At 44.8% G+C, this 17,180-nt stretch overlaps 1 protein-coding gene across 5 annotated transcripts in view; it reads left to right on the top strand.

The window, feature by feature from the left end:
* Positions 1 to 17,180, top strand: part of LOC135367293 (5-hydroxytryptamine receptor 2B-like) — a 248,934-nt gene that overhangs the window by 228,385 nt on the left and 3,369 nt on the right. For all 5 annotated transcript variants that reach the window (XM_064600494.1, XM_064600495.1, XM_064600493.1 and 2 more), the window contains one exon: positions 11,331 to 11,414. The gene's annotated coding sequence lies outside the window, so the exon portion shown is untranslated. The remainder of the gene's footprint in view (positions 1 to 11,330; positions 11,415 to 17,180) is intronic.

A 17,180-nucleotide genomic window follows, 5' to 3' on the forward strand; every position in this document is an offset into this window, starting at 1 on the left:
GACACAATGTTATGCGCATGTAACATAGTTTTACCGCAGTACTTGGCGAGCAACGTGCAGTTGGTGGCGATACAGTGTTGTCCGTATAGTTTTCAATTTCAATTTTCCGAAATACCATGAGCCGCAATTGGGACGAAAATTGGGACGTAAGAGTACTTAGGCTTTAGGCCCTTGGACAAATTTGGCTTCATAGTGCTCTTAAGCCTGTAAGAAACCGCATAGCATCAGCACTAATGTCTTCCACGTGGAAATACAGTACCGACATCTACGGACAGAGTGATTATACGCCTTTTTTAACGGGGGGATATATTTATTAGAACATAGGGAAAAAAGGGGGCAGGAAAGGTCAGCCAAACGGGATGTCGGCTTGCTATTCCGCAAAAAAAAGAAAAGAAAAGGAAGGAATTGGGAAGTAAAGGATAAACTAACGAAAGGAGAAAGAAGGATGAGATAGATTAAACCTTATACTACAAACTTCCATTTCTTTCTTGCAATTTCCGCATGTATCCACATAGACAGCAACTTCCGTTTAAAAGATGGACGTTAATACCACATACAAAGGAATCTTGAATATAAAAGCCAAACTTTGCGCACTCGCCCATCTTCCAGCCTTCGAATAGAAAGACGGCAGCAAGGTGGCAACAACTTGTTAGACAGCGAAAAAGAACGGTGTTAATGAGGTCAGCGAGTATTCGTCGCCGTAGAGACGCAGAAAGAGAGGAAGATTCGGATAAAGTAAACGGATATTGGATAAGGAACATTCGAGAAAGAAAAGAAAGGGATGCTGTAATAATGTCCGTTGTAGTCATGGCGACAGCCGGGCCTCGCAGATAATGGCGACTATGCCGTTGCCTGATAAACGACGTCTTGAAAAGTGGAGATATGTGTGGATATTTTAAGACTATCCCGGCTCGCTGCCTGGCCTTACTTTTAAAGCGCTTTCTTATGGAGTCGATTTGGGAGGCGGAGATAAAGTGAAAAATGCGTTTCGTCAATGGCAGTGCACTGTGCTGAAGATGCCTTGATGAGTTAGGCGCCGATAGAAAACGTGCGTCGATGTTCCCTCTGTCGTTATGGCCTGCTGGTACTTTGTACGATTATGGGGGGCTATTTGGAATATGCGTTGCATGCATCTTACAAAAGGTTTTCCTTACGAAGGAGTCTTCTAAACATCATGGCGGTATGGAAAAGGAATGTCTCCCAAGCGTGTTCGAGGAGGTCGTGATGACGGTGATGGCCGTGTGAAAACGAAACGGGAGAAAACGAATAAGAAGCACAGACATCTCGAACGCTACAGTGTAATAGGTTACTGGAAGCACTTTCGCACCTGCTATTTGGAAACGTGGAGCGTAGCGTTGTGCTATTTTCTACGGCGTTTCAATACCAAGTGTCCTTTCTTTGGCGTTTCTGTGTAGTCGCGGTTGTGTGCCAGTGAATGGAGGGAGAATGGCGTGCCTGGACGAGGCGCGGTATGTTGACGATGCGGGTTTCAGTGCGGTGTGGTCTAATGGTAGAATATCTGACGGGCAATAAGCGTGAGGTTGAGTTTGAATCCCGCGTGTAGCCTCTGCGCCAATTGGCTGTTCTCCACTACCTTGCTTGTTTCTTACAGCCAGTCACATTTGGATGATTCTTCCAATGCTGTAACAAAGAGCTCTCAACCTACAAGCGCAAACGACTTTTTGTAAAATGCGAAGGCAAAAAATGTAAAAACAGTGCTTGCGACTTCTGGTCACTGAATATAACGAATTATGATCAAAAGCATAATAATAATTATCGGATGCGAACCAGCACATGACCGTACATAATTCATACCTTGCTCACACATAGGCCTCTATTTTGCGTATTTTGTAATACGTTTCGTCTATTTTTCAACGTCATTTCTAGTTGTGTATTGTTGTGTTTTACTGTTGGTTGTTGTAATCTGCTTGGGCCCGAGACGGGCTCGCAGTATTGTTAAACAAATAAATAAAATAACCTGGGGCATCGGTTCCTGACCTTCAAAGAGCGTCCAATTTGCAGGACCAAGCGCGACTACCGATTTGAAGCTGGTGAAATAACAGCCCAGAGCGCCTTGAGGTCCTCGGACGATTCCTGACCTCAAGTGCTTTGCAGGGCTTTGTGAGGTCCAATAATAGAATACAATCCCAATCCTCGTGGACGCTCTTCGGGATCTAATCTCGTACCACGTCATACTGGGACCCAGGGCTTCAGGCATTTTTTAAAGGCATCACTACTGTTCCAGGCTGATAACGAATAAGAGAATGTTTAGAGAATGTGCGTTTTCGTGGAAGTGATTCCTTTGGGAAATTCCTCCCATTTGTCTTTCAAGCGCGTATTTGGACACGGGAATTCAGCTTTTCGCCGTTTATTGGACGAGTTACACGAATTAAATTGAACGAATTAAATTACTCGTTACGAATCAAGAATATCGGCTGATGAAAGGTTACCAGCAGTGGGACTCGAAGCCAGGGAATATTCCACATTCCACGCAGTTCGAAACGTTAATCCAGCACGCAGGATTGTCATAATCATGTCTTTGCTCTACTTCACAGGTCATTGTTGTTTAATATAGCGTTTCCATCAGACGAATATAGTCAATTAAAGGCATGCTTGATTGCCCTGACAACAGCGAATGTCCTCTGGATGTACGACTCGGATTCGTACGTCCGATGGATGTCCGAGGGATGTCCATCGGACATATGAACTCGTTAGGACATTATTGGTACATCCAGAGGACATTCTGTGTTGTTGGGGTGATGTTTCAAACGCTGGATACGTTTTTGGGCTCGCAATACCGACTTCCTAGCTGGTAGCATTCTGCTCAATCAGCGGAAGTCATCCCCATATCATCGTCATCATGTATTTCTCTCTCTCTCTCTCTCTCTAGCTGGCCCTCGTGATGAGGACTACAATCCCCATTTCTTTCTTTCAATCATCATCATCAATACCGACTTCCAATGTCCGAACGTGTGCAACGTGCGTGTGTTGATGAGGCACGCGCCCGCGGGAGTCACATGTTACGAGACGGGGCGACCGGTAGTTGCATTTGTGCGAGTAGTCACATGGCGTCCCGTAGTTGCATGGTTGCCGATAGTTTCATGGCAGCCGGTATTTGCGTGGTTATCGCGGTAGTTGCACGATGGTTTGTAGTCGCATTGTGACATGAGCACGATATAACAGCACTGAGATGGAAGTCATAACTGTTTGAAAGGGGTGTTTGTTCCATGTCCTGTGTGTCCAGCTTGGCCTCGAAAGAGGTGGAAAGTCCCAGTTATGGTCACCTCTTGTGGATTGCCCCTTCCACCCCCTTAGTTTCTAGTACGTAGATTTGCGAGTTTGCGTCGCCATTTTCTTAGCGTTTGTCGGTCCAATTTTGCTTGGCGCTGTCACAAGTGTGTCCATTACTATTGGTCTTTCCATCTGTTCCCAGCCCTTTTAACTGCACTGTCAGTTTGGAGGCCATTGGTTCGCAATAAAGAACCCAAACCACGCTATATGCCATCGCAGAACTGAAATTTACAATTTCACAAAATCCCAGCGCTCCTTGCGCACGCGTTGCATTCTGGGAGATTACTGGAATGACGAAGGGAGACCTGCCCTTCACGTTTCGTTTTCGCTGACCTTGACTCCTCGTGGACAATCGGTCGAGAGAGAAGGAATCGAAACATCTAGGAGACCTTCTCCTCCTTTGTTCTCAGCAAGTTCCCATAGTTCAAAGCGGCGCTAAGCTCTCCGGGATTTTCTGAAGTCGTCTATTCAGCAATTCAACACGAAACCGATTGTCGTGCGCGGAAACTTTAAAACCGGACAAAGTTTAAAGCATCTTTTAAGTACGGCAGTGTCAGCCGTCGGGAGAGAAGACGGAGGAAGATCGCATCCTTAAATTTGGCTACTTCCCGCATTCCAGAGGCACAGGGCGTAGCGTCGAGAAGAAATTAAAGTCCCGTAAAACGGACGGCAGGAAGAATGCGCGGCACGCCGTGGAAGGGAGTGGCCGCAATTAAGCGCCCGGACAACGATGGACGAAATTGCGGGGAGGGCGGTCTTGCCGTGAGACGACAAACTTGGCCGATCGGTGCCATCATTACGGAACGCCTAGGCTCTCGAAATCGGCATTTGGAAGCGGTCAGATGCCCTCGTTTGCCGGGCAGACGACGCTATCCCGTTAAAGTGGGTGTCCCTATAGGCAGGATTTCGCTTGCTCGGCTGCGACGAGAGGGGGGTTCCTCGGATTATTTGATTTTCTCGGCGATAGTTTTATAGGTCGAGCCACCGTGTAGGCCCGTCCATAGCTTTATAGATCACGTGGTGGCACTAACACGTGACACCACGCGACTAACAAGGCGACCTGTCACCTCCACGTGATCGCCAAATTGCGTTTTCGAAAATACTTTCGCCAAAAATTTACCGCCAACTAATGCCCTATAAAGCTAACGCACTTAAACGTGTCTGGCACAATGCCCAGAGATGCAGTACGTTTTTAGTAGTTTCTTGTGTGATTTCATATTGATCAAGGGAGGATGTGCGCGCGCAGTAGTACAGTGTAATGGGGTGCCGACGGCAGAATGCCCTTCTGCACCCGACTTCAAGGATAACTGCGACGATGTCCGTCTCGAAAGTCTTTGGGAAAAACCCTGGCAGAAAACCCCACAGACGGTAAAGCCCGGCGCGGATTCGAGCCTTCAAGTCTTCAGCAATGCCTTCGCGCTGTGCAGACAGTGCGCGCGTTGAGTAGCGACCCCACTAAACGGCCAAGCGCAATTCCGGTGCGCGTAACTCGAGTACAAAAATTTCTGCCACCGTCAAATGCGGAGTCACAGAGCCGAAGAGATGAGAACGGAAGCGAAGCGACATAGTTCGCAGTTCACGGACGTGTTTTTTGGTGCATGGATGCCTGCCCTGCTCTGCACGGCAACAACCCCTTGTATGACCTGCACTAATTTACGACGATGAATGATGCTCAAAGTAGGCAAAGAAATCAATCAGTCATCAATCAATTGACCGATCCACGTCGGTTAACTTGTAACCGCTGATCATGTGCGTTAGCATGTCCTCGCAGCTGCAACTAACCCACCCGCGTATTTTAACTCTATACGTATACCCTTCCCCTTGTCTTAGCGCACTTATGAAAATCCTTCGGCGCTTGCACCTTTGTTCGCGAGCTCCAGCACAATATTCGTCGGAGCTCCGTTTTTTTAAATCGCAGGGAGAGTGAAGTGACCCCTCTCCCAATGTCCTCATTCTCCGATGCCCTACAAGCTGACGCGACGTGACTTCACCATGGTTCCAAATGAGCGTTAAAAAGAGACGCTATCGCATTTAAAAAGAGACGCATTTTCAAGACAATACGCTATGCAAGTATGTCAGCCTTTCGCGCATCTCCTCATCTTTTCCCTTTCCACTCGTGCACTTAGGACGGTCTCATTTGATCGCTCTTAAATAAGGTACCGCGACAACATCAGCTCGTGTGGCTGAGTGGTTAGCCTGCTGACCACGTCACGTCGAGAACTGGGAGCTACCCGGGCTCGAATCCCGGTGCCGGCTGTGCCGTCTGGGGTTTTTCCAGGGTTTTCCTCAGACGCTGTCAGACATATGTCGGCACAGTTCCTTTAGAAGTCGGCCCAGGACGCACATTCTCCCAGAGCGTTAAGCGGTAACCGCATACGACGATTTCTCGACGGAAAAACGGCCAACTTTCTCACCGGCGAGACAACTCGACCCACCTCTGTGAGGCCCACCTCTGTTGCCCACCTCTGTGAGGTCGACAACGGCAAGCCCAGTGCCGTGTATGCCAAAGGGGAGTCTGGCCATTAGGAGGAGCCTAAAAAAAGAGGCTCGACCTGTCAATCAAACTTAGGCGCATTTCATTGGTTACTGTTTTTCATGGGAGCTGCCATGACACCGAATTTTCTCCAAGATGGAGGATGGTGCTTGGAACGGCGAAGCGGAGATTTCGTGGCAAAAAATTTTCGCAGACTACTTTAATTTTATGCTGTGAGTATATATCCTCATGTAAGCATCTGTAAAATCAGCTTCAACTTTCGCTCCGCCATCATTAATTACGCTAAAATGGTATGTTTCGTCGCTAACGTTATTCCTAGTTAAGACCGTGATACCGAGAAAATATCAAGAAGGACGACCCTTATACGTAGGATTTTGCATTATATAATTGCATTTTATTTATACATACATCTTTGCTCATTTTTGATTCGATCTAGTTACATGACGTGACTTAAAACTTCATAGCGCAGTCGTCTGCTACGAAGAAGCGGTTGTACCGCTCTCCTGGCCAATCACTTCTGCCAGCAACCATTTCTGCAATTCTGAGCCTTCCCAACATGCCTCTCTCTATGCAGATGGCGTTGATAAAAGTGAGCGCAAAATCCGTTGTTTTGGTCTGTCACCGGTGGTATCCGTTTCAATCCGAATCAATCGAGTTTCTCCAAAATGGTGGCACCCAGTAAATAAGGGTGAGGTATAAGTGCAGGATGGATGTAATAATAGGCACCTGTATTTCGACCTGTGATTGGCTAGATACCTTAAAAAGTGGGTGGAGCCTCAGGTGTAGGCAGGGCCCATTAATGGGCAGACTCCCTTTGGCATACACGGAACTGGACGAGCCCTTTCACCACCACCACCACCAACAACAACAACAACAACAACAACAACAACAACAACCTTTTCTTTCTCTCATGCTCAGAGACGTACTAATAATGGTACCGTGATGTTACAGGTAAGGTTTGCCTGCCCACTACTGCGTACTGCCGTAGCATAAAGTGCGGGAAATACAATCAAGGACTCCCTACAGAAGACCATACACATTTAACAAGATGGAGGCTAAACAAGGCCCCTCTTGTGTTCTAACCATACCCATCAACAACAAAAAACAAAACTAAACTAAGCAAAAACATTCCCGCTCGAATAAGTGACAAACTTGTCATGTCAGTGCACGAACCCAAGCGTGCTACTGTTATGAAGTAAACCTACTCTTCTAGATGGGTTGTATTTAAAGTCTTTGTAACGCACGCGCCACAAGAACGATGCACCCAACAGTTCCAACGCCCAACAACGACAACAACAGCAAAAAAGAAGGAAACTTGATCCACAGCTGCTGGCAACGTAGAGCAAAGTGAACAACCCAATATCGGGGAGAGTGCCTGTTATGCAATGCAAGAACGGCAAGAACTCGCTTTTTCTCTTAAGTCGCTGTGTTTTATGTCTTACGCTAAGTTGCCGTCTCCCATCGCTCCAACAACGCGTAGGACATGCACGGGCACATCGTAAAGCTGGCAGGCGCGTCACTCAGCATGATGTACTTTTGTTACCGTCACCATCTTGGCGAGGATATGACAGCGACGTGCTCCCAAAACGGCAGTTTAGCTCTTCCTCGAAAGAAGCTGGGAGAACAGCGTGCACGCGTTTAGAGCAGAGTTTCGCACTTTGCTATGGTCGGATAGGCCTTTGATGTCAAGCTGTTGAAAGGAAGTTGCGGTGGAAGTAATTTGTTCGGAATATTCAACGCGGTAATGTATGGTGTGGTATCTTGAAATATCTGTACTAACAATGGGTGCAGCTGTGGTGCCGAGTTTTTGCGGAGGTCGATTGTTAGGAACGTGCGAAGACGTGAGGATGTGTCGTGACTAATTGCGTTCGCGGAGTGGGATGTTTGCACGATGTAACAAGTGCGAAACCTAGGCAATATAAGGTATTATAAATTATCCGTTCAGAAAGAGTATTCGCGAAATTTCTCTGCTTGTAGCGGTGTGTTCGCATCGTAAATCAAAATTCATGAAGCATACTGAATGCTTCGTGATTTCTAGGAGTTGCTTTTGTTATAAGTGTCATAATTTTATAATAAATTAAACACGAGTGCTTATGAAAGGTAAAGAAGAACGAAGCGTTCTCGCAGGTGGTTCAGTTGGCGTCGCCCAGCAAGGCAGCTTCTTCCCACGCTTTCTATTGCTAGGAGAAGCACCCTTTACAGGCATACACACTATGGAAAACGAGTAAAAGAGGCACACAAGGTCTAATGTAACCGAAATTGAACTCGATTTTTGGGACCGAAACTTTGTATTCCAAATGAAATGAATTTCGCACACAAAGGGAATACTGTGGCTATCGCTCGATCGTGCTGCGAGCACCATGTCCTTGTATTCTGTGTTCCGTTGCGGCAACCTCAAAAATGTCTCTTCTCATTTCCTTCGTTTTGTGTGCGCTGTATGGGACGTTTATTGAGTACGCCAAAACTGCGCCCCCTATTCTGAAACTCCCAATTTAGAGTGTAATCTTTCACAGCGTCGATGGATGTTTCAGCCTGAAAGCGTGCCAGTGCTCCACTCTACTCAAGTGCAAGCGTGGAGTGTTGGGCTAACAGGTAGTTACCCTTGAGTGATGACAACGCGCGAACACGACGAAGACAAGGATGGCGATGTGATAAAGAGAGAGACACGTCCTGTATGTTTCTCGTGTGAACGACTTCAAATGTGTGTCTTTCTTCTGTCTTTTCACGTGACACAAAACGATAGAAAGGAATCCGCCGAAGAACACGGTGTTGTGTTTGTTTGCGAGTGACAAAGAAGTGTGTTTCGCTCTTGTCAACAAGTACCCAGACATCGATCTGGCTTCTAGGAGGGTCGCAGTATAGCTTTTTACCTGATTTCCTAATCTCCAAAGCTTGTACCTCTCTTATTTCCTTGTTGTCCGAGGTGGAAGAGTCAATTTCAACGACTTGAAAGCAGATTTGCTTCGGTGCTTCCATTGATTTTTATCGCTCAGACAGGTTGACCGAAGAGACGGCTTTGGACTTGCGTCGCGTCGATCCTCACCAGGGATTTACTTTCTCGATCCACAATTGCAGAAAAAAAAATTTGTCGATTCAGTTACGAGCAATAGAACAAGACTGCTGGTGCTCTCGTCTGTGCTGCTCCAATGGCTCTGTGACTAATGAATGATTTAATTAATAATTAAATATTTAACATTAAATAAAACATTCAATAAAAAATATTTAAATTAAATATTAACATTTTGGGTAATTAGTAATAGAGTAGTTACACACCCTCCATAGTCGTATAACCCACCTGCCAAAAAAATTACCTGTGCTACTCTCCTACGTTTTTTGAAATAAATGATATGTAAACAAAAAAAAAGTGTATTCATCTGCGTGGTCAATTTTTTTTTTTTTTCACCTAATGAATGCACGAAAGCTTCTCCTTAAAACTAGATGCTCTTAATAAGTGTTTGAATTTTATTTTGATTACCTGCCAAGGTATCCTAAAACGTTCAGCTGGTTTTTATTAATTAATTGTCATTCCTACGATATAATGATATTGTCTAAACCTTGCGTTTGCCCTGATAGAACCACATCAGTTTGTGTTCGTCGCGGCTCGCCTTGGAATGCTCCCTACACTTTTGCTATGTAGACTGTCGCGTTATGCACGAGCGCCACATAACGGGCTCTTGCTGATAACGGGCTCTTGTAGTTACCTGTGGATGTGGTGACTTTGTTTTGTTCTGACTTGAAACACTCTGTGGGAAGCCCCTCAGTCCATATTGGGTGCGCCACAATCTCTCCTTCGCCGTATGTTCGCTCTATGCATTACCTTTATGGAACATCTCAGGAGGATGTGGTCGAAGCCAAACAAGGAAGCCTTTTTTTTGCTCCAACAGTATTTACTAGGTCCACCAGGGATGATATAAGAGCTACTGTAATATGATTCAGTAGACTTATGGCGTAAACTGGCAAGAGTACCACTATAATAACAAACACAGATGCGTTTTACCAGGTAAGCTTTATTAACACAATAAGTTACTGTCATTCTTCCTCTAGAGCCTAGATACAGTAGACGTGTCGCTTCAAGAATTGTTTGTTGTGGCACCGGTCGCCAGTTTACGTCATGAGTGAGGTGGATATTATGAGACGACGTAAAAAAAAGAGAAACGGAGTAGATTTACACGTAAGGCGTGTCAGCTTATTCGTGTGGCGACATGCTGCACGTTCCGCGGGATAGGGCTGCGGATAAGTTCGAGCACCTGGCGTTCTTTTGACTTGTGCCGGAAATTTCCCCCACATTGCTCACCGTCCTCGGCCGTGATGGAACCCGCGATCTGTAAAACATTCCCAGTGTCACAAGATGTAAACTGAATCACGCATTGAGCAGTCAACTGAAGGATATTTACAAGTTACAACGACCGGTGAAGAAGCAGATCTTCAATTATTTCAAAACAGAGTGAAATGCTGTACTGTCTTCAGGATGCGTGTATCTGAGTAAACACGGAAGGCCCGCGTCACTGTCAGCACATTTAACATGAAAAGCGCAGCAACGTTACGTCGAGGAAAGACATATTGCCTGGATGCTCCTCCTGCGCACATTATGTCAATGCAGTGAAAGCACGCTTTACTGGAGACCATCTCGGTCAGACGGACAATTCGTCTGATTTCACTCCCTATTTGTAGAATGCCTTCCGCAGACGGTCGCCCTTATTAATCAATAGAATGACGACCATTAATGCATAGAATATAACGATGCCGAGATATCCTCACCCGAAGTCTCGTCGCCTTCTCCCTCCCTCACAAATGATCACTCGCGCATGATCAAGGGCCCCTCAAGTTCGTTTTAAAATCGTACGATCCGAGATCAATTACGCACAACGCACGTGGAAGCTTTATTCCTCCTTGTCTTTTAATCACAGAATGGCGCCATTAAAAGAGATGAGTATGCAATCAGGCGCATTATGAACAGCCTCGCGCCTTAGATTTGCAGTTGGAGCTTATTGACTTTTTCGTCTTTTGTAGGCGTTTCTCGTCATAGAAAGAAAGGCCATCTTAGATAAGTCCATATACGGGGCCTCGCTAATGAAGTCTCGCAGATATCTGTTGCAACGAGGCTTAAGTTGCTTCTCTCAGTGGTCGTTTGAGACTCCCAGTGGCAGTAAAACTTTCATCCGGTTAATTGAGAGTCGAATCCCAGCGGACCGCATCAGTGAAGCCGGTAAGGAAGGAAGTAAAACAGTCCTAAATGCAAATGGAGTCAGCCTGTAAATGTACCGTCTTAAAAAGAGAGACTAGAAAGTAACAAGTAGAGCACTGCACAAGTACGCTTCTGCTCAAGGTGCTGCCGCTGTACCTATGTCTGAGTTTCTTCTTTTCTCTCTCTCTCTCTCTCTCTCTATGGCGAGGATTTATTTGGCTGTTTCTTTCTTCTTTTAATCGGTATTTTAATCGGCTTTAATTATCTCTGAGATAAACAGTGTGTGAAACAGGCTCCGAACGAGTTTATTGTGTGGAAACGAGTTTTTATATACGGCATGCATTTTTCTCTTTTTAACAGTACAATGCTGCTAAGCCAGGTGTCTGGGCAGACAACGGACCGGAGAACCCGGGACGAAGCGCCATGCAGCACGAGTCCAACACAGTAAGTTGATGTTGACGAAAAATAATAATACACAATAATGGTTTTGTATTAGCTCATACTATGATATGTATAAGGTATTGCCCGAACGTACCCACGCAAAATCTCACATAGCACGTTCACGTTCGCTGTCTTTTCCTTTGCTGTGATGCATCTGTACAACAAGGTATTCAATGAATGTATCTTCAGATAGTTATCGAATATGAACACACACAAGTCTTTTGTTGTTGTTTTTTCTCGGACTGTAAAAAGACCACATCGATTAAAAGAATAAACTCCGTTGATTTCTCATAGGAAGGCATACTTAAAGTTGAAGGCATAGAATGAGACACATGGGAGTGTGAGACACATGGAAGTGTTAGGGAGTACTCAGGAAGGTACTCAGAAGGAAAAGGCATGTTGTGGTTCATAGGGTCGCGATTTAACGTACTTATGCACGTATAAATAGATAGATGATGGGCGGTATACAGTGCTTAATCCAGCAGATACGAGGGTGTACTGAAAAGGTATTGGCCCGGCAAGGAAGAAGGTGGCCTAGAATCAGAAATCTTCATTACAATTCGAGATATTCACCAAGAAGTTTAACGAACTTGGCACGTCTTTCCTGAAGCTTGTTGAAAAATATTTAATTCGTGATTTTTTTTTTTTTTTTTACAATTCAACGTATTCACCTACAAGTTCAACGAACCTGGCACATCGTTCCTGAGGCTTGTTAAAAAAAAGCAATCCGATACTATCTGCTCTCCGAAATCTGCTTCGGTTAGCTCCTATCAGCTCCTAGTCCTCCGAGAATATTTTTCCTTTCAATCTTTTTTTTTTAACAAAACATAGCCCGACGGGGCACGATCCGGCGAGTACGGCGGATGTTCAATGCATTCAAATCGTGAGTCCTTCAGAACTTGCATATTCTTGCCTGCTTTGTGAGCCGGTGCATTGTCCTGCAAAAGACGAACGCCTTCCCGTGGCTTCCTGTGCCGTTTTTCTTTCAAAGCCTCCTTTAACCGGAAGAGCAAGCTAGAGCAGTACGCTGCATTAACTGTTTCACCCTTCTGGAGATAGTCTCTCGTTTTGTATCAGGATCATCGTGACGCAACCATGTCTCATCAACTGTAACAAGTCGCTCAGGAAACGTGCCACTAGAACGATCAAAATGATGCAAAATCAACTTGGAGCCATCCATTCGGCGTTGCTTCTCATTTGTATTCAAACATTTCGGCCTCCCACTTGGCTGTCAGCTTCCGCATACCCAACTCTTCATGAACTAACCCATGCGTTCTCAGGATATGCCTAAGGTATCCACAATCGCAAGACATATTGGGCTGGTTGGTACGTGAGATGTATGTTGCGACCGAGACGAATAAAGAGACAAAAATAATGAATTCGCAATTATTTTAGCCGAGATTCGCCGATCTGCCAAAATGAGGTCATGGACACAATAAACAATTTCCAGTGTTAACGCTGTTGGAGGTCTCCGACGTCTTCATTGTGAAAACTCTCACGCTGAAAGTTGCCACACCACTTCTTTATTGTTGAGTCTGAAGCACCCTGGTCACTTAAGGTTTGCATCATGCACTCACAGATTTCCTTTGGAATTTTCTTCTGCATGAACAAGAACATGATGAGAGCCTGAAGTTCAATCTTTGAAAATTTAACGTTTGTTATAGACGACACTCTGTTTACAAACACATGACGTCACGAGAAGAGCGGTTCGAGGTTATACTTTGCTGTGATGGGCAAGAAGCGGGAAAAACGCGTTGGCTGATAGGCTGGTAGTGCCCACCAGCATCCTTTGCGCCGCGGCGTTACGTAATCAATGACGTAGGTGCTCAAGTCGTCTAGAGACGTGGCTCCACTGATAGCCCGAGCGTTGTCCTACTGCCTCCTTTCTTCTTTCCTTTCGTTTTCTTTCATTTTCCTTGTTTTTCTTTTCCGCTTTTTTTCTTTTTCTTTTTGGAATAGCAAGCCGGCTCTTTGCCTGGCTAACTTTTCCTTTCTTCTTATTTCTTAATAAATATATACCTCTCCCTCCCCCGAGCAAAAATGAACGCTTTGCTTTACAAACAAAAAATTTTTTTTCTTCTTCTTCTTCTTCTTCTTCTTCTTCTTCATCATCATCATAATCATCTTCTTCTTCTTCTTCTGCTTCTTCTTCGTCTCGCTCTTTGTGTCTCCGATGACGAGGTCGCGTTCGTATATCTGGAAGTGAGTCGGCCGGGAACGTCTCAGCACGCCTTCGTAAACCACAGCCTTTATTCTGTTACGTTCGCACTTACGGTAATTGAAACGTAGTGACAACGGAGACTTCCGCATTCTTCGTTTTTGGACCACCTTGGTGCGACTTGCTCTCTACGTGTGCAGACAGCAAGAGCAAAACTGCGATGTAGGTTTTACCTGGCAGTCTCAAATGACGCTTTTATAGCGCTTTTATATTTTTTACGCTTTTTCTATATATATTATACACTTTTATATATTTCTCGCATAAAACAATTCGTATTTGGGAGCCGGTTTGGTTCACGTAACCGAAAGGACACTGCCCGCGTTTGTGGCACGGTTGCCCCAGTAATTGCGTGTGGCCGACGCATTAGTTACGCTGGCCGAGCGGCAAATCAATCTACACATCATCTCCGCTTCAGTTGCAGCGCTGTATTGCGATGTTTCTGCGCAACCGGGAAACTTCCCTGCGCGCCGAACTCGTAACGGTGTAGCCCATTACGTCGTCCTCTTTCATGTGCAGGGAAATGGCAGTACATTAGTGATTGATTAAATCTTTAAAATATGAAGTTTAGGTTGTTAACGACGGAAGTCTGGAAACGAATCAGCCAGTAGTGAACTAGACAGCTATTTTGAGGAAATAAGATACTCTATTGTATCTGCTAGCGTCATCATCGTCGGGACATGTGGCTAGGTGAGCTTTCTACTTCACCATATTGACACGTTTGGTGGTACTCTTTCATTTCTTTCACGTTCATGTCACGTACGAGAACATTCCAATACAGGTCCACCCGGCTACAGCGTCGTATCTAATATGTCAAAACGTTTTGTGGCACCAAAGTATACAACACTAAATCATGTGCATTGCACATCAGAACAATAGCGAATCGCGGCTTTGCACATGACCGGAGTTCTCTCGCGGCGTACATTGCAGAAACTTTTATGCTACCAGAATTGTAGTTTTACTCTAAGCCCGAACAGCATTATTGATATGTACGTTTTCAGCCCTTGAGCATGTGGAAGGCGTTTAGCTCGAAGAAGTTGTACCGAGATTATTAATTTTCCTACTAAAAACAGAGTTCGAGGTAACTCGTTACTGTAACTAAGTTCTTTTTTTGGTAACTTGTAACTTAACTCGGTACATTTGCGCCGTGGTAACCTTCAGAGGAACTCGTGCCTTTTTCAGGTAACTTTGCCAAACTAACTTAAGTTAAGTTCCAAGTTACTTTTAACTCACTTTTCACTCACGTCCACATATTTTCTTGCTTTCTCTCCGGTTCTTTCATGGCATTTTTTGCCATAAAACGCGATATTCAATGAATGACAGTATTTTATTCAGGAACTGAGAACCGCTGCCATTGAAATGAAGCTGAACCATTGTGCGCCCACAGGGAGTAAGATGCAAAGCGTTCGAATATACCTCTACCAGAGAAACGTCATCATGACATTGGGAGACAGACTGAAACCGAAACAAATCGGAAGGAGAGGGCTGGGTTCCACGAACGGGCAATTGTTCGCTGCCTCCAATTGAAAGAAAAGTAGGACCGAGGGTCACGTCCCTTTTAGGGACCATATCGTAATCCCCTCAAGACCGTGGCTTTCGAGCGCGACCTTGTTCACCTCTAGCTTCGAGCGTAGTTCCATTCTACCAAATTTTGGCGCTGTCGAACACTATGACGTCATTTGTTTACAAACAGGGAGAGGTCTATTGTTGGACGTAAACGAAAGCGATCTAAACGTGTTGCACTCCTCCGCAGGCAACTCAAGGTCTAACCCAAGTGCTCACGCGCGCTGCACCTGCGTAATGCTATTTTGTGTCCGAAGTAACTTGGAAGTAACTCGTTCTTTTTTTAAGTAACTCAGTAACTGCGAGTTACATTTCAGGCTGAAGAACTTCGTTATTGACTCAGTTACATTTTGCACACGGTAACTTAACTTCTTCTTCTTTTCTTTCTTCTTTCTTCTTCTTCTTTTCTTTCTTCTTTCTTAGCTTCTTCTTTTGTCGGTTCTTTTTGACGAGCAACTTCTCAATCTATGACTATTGGCAAAAAAAAAGGTAGACGGCGTGCTGTTATACTACAATGTTACTACAGTACAATGTTACGGCGCTCATCGACTATCGACATAAAAACCCGTAATTAACCAAGCTCTCTGCTAAAAGAGAGGACTGCGGACGTAAATGCAGCCCAGGTCTTCGCGAACGTCTTCATTGTCTCTCGCAAAGATGTAAATTTCTAATTCTTGCTACTTGCTGCAGGCGCGACGGAACTCTAAATCGCTCTGTGGGTTGGCTCTTTATCGGTTTATAGTGGGCCTCTCTTTTCTTTAGGGATTTATCTCGAGGGCCTTTATCTCAGTAAACTCGCCGGACCTTATTATGAAAGGTCTCCAGGCTCACCGAGATCTGTGACTGCGTAGCACAGAGTGTGGAGATTGTGACTTTAAATGAGGACCTTATCTCTGTGGCGCGTTAAGGCTCAAACCTTATCTTTCTCATTCAGAGGACGAAGCCTACTTAATCTTTCCTTTGTCTCTGCCTGATGAGCTGCATTGCACACGCTCCCATCGTCAAGAAAAGGAACGAGTGATGGAATGAGAAAGAACGTAGGAAAGCGGACGGAAGTCCGATGTGATCAGCTGCACCAGCGTGCGTATACATCGGGTGCTTCTCAGGAAACCGGCCAAAATTGTATCTAACCGAAGGTGTCATTTTGCGTTCGAAATCAATGATTCATATACATATTCGCGATATGGCCTTCTTAGAGCTAATATTATTTGGACACCCAGGTCCCGTTAATTTATTCCTCGATAAATACAAACGGTTATGATAGGTTATGACGCTGAAGTCGAACGATGGGTTATGAAATGTTGTTGATGAGATAGGATGTGATGTGCACAGGGCCAACCGTGACATGATATGTTGAACGAATTTTTAGAAAAGTGCCGATATAGTCCCTGGTTCCTTCTCACTACCTGACCTAGACAGGATTCTGTTCAGACTCCTCTTAGATTCTTTAACTCTTCTTTGGATTTTGTAGGACTCTAGCAGTAGGCTGCACTTGGAAATGAACGTTTTGTTATCACAGCACGCACATGCTCAGTACCGCTCAACTCAACTCAACTCAACACAAGTCTTATGAACAGCCTGTGAACTCAGTCGTGCAATCTCATTCTTCTGTGCCCCACTCTCACCCTCAACGCATTAACCTCATGCTTTCCTTTTAAAGTCATCTCCTGTGATCCATCTCAACATTCTTTCACCGTTTGTTAGTCATCTTTTTTTTGTCATCTTTGTCTTTAATCTACCTCATCCTACTTTCATCATTTGTTAGTTTATCCTTTATTTCCTAATTCTTGTTTTTTTTTTCTTATTCCTTAATTTTCTTTCTTTCTTTATTTATTTATTTCTGGAATAGCAAGCCGACGTCTCGTTTGGCTGACCTTTCCCCCGTTCTTTTTTTCCTTTTCGTCTAATAAATATATCCCCCCCCTCAACTCTAAGCGATATTGGTTTATTAACCAGCAGCTCACAATCATAACTCAACTATATATCGAGCA

The sequence above is a fragment of the Ornithodoros turicata genome, chromosome 8 (assembly GCF_037126465.1).
Source record: "Ornithodoros turicata isolate Travis chromosome 8, ASM3712646v1, whole genome shotgun sequence".
NCBI lineage: Eukaryota > Metazoa > Arthropoda > Arachnida > Ixodida > Argasidae > Ornithodoros > Ornithodoros turicata.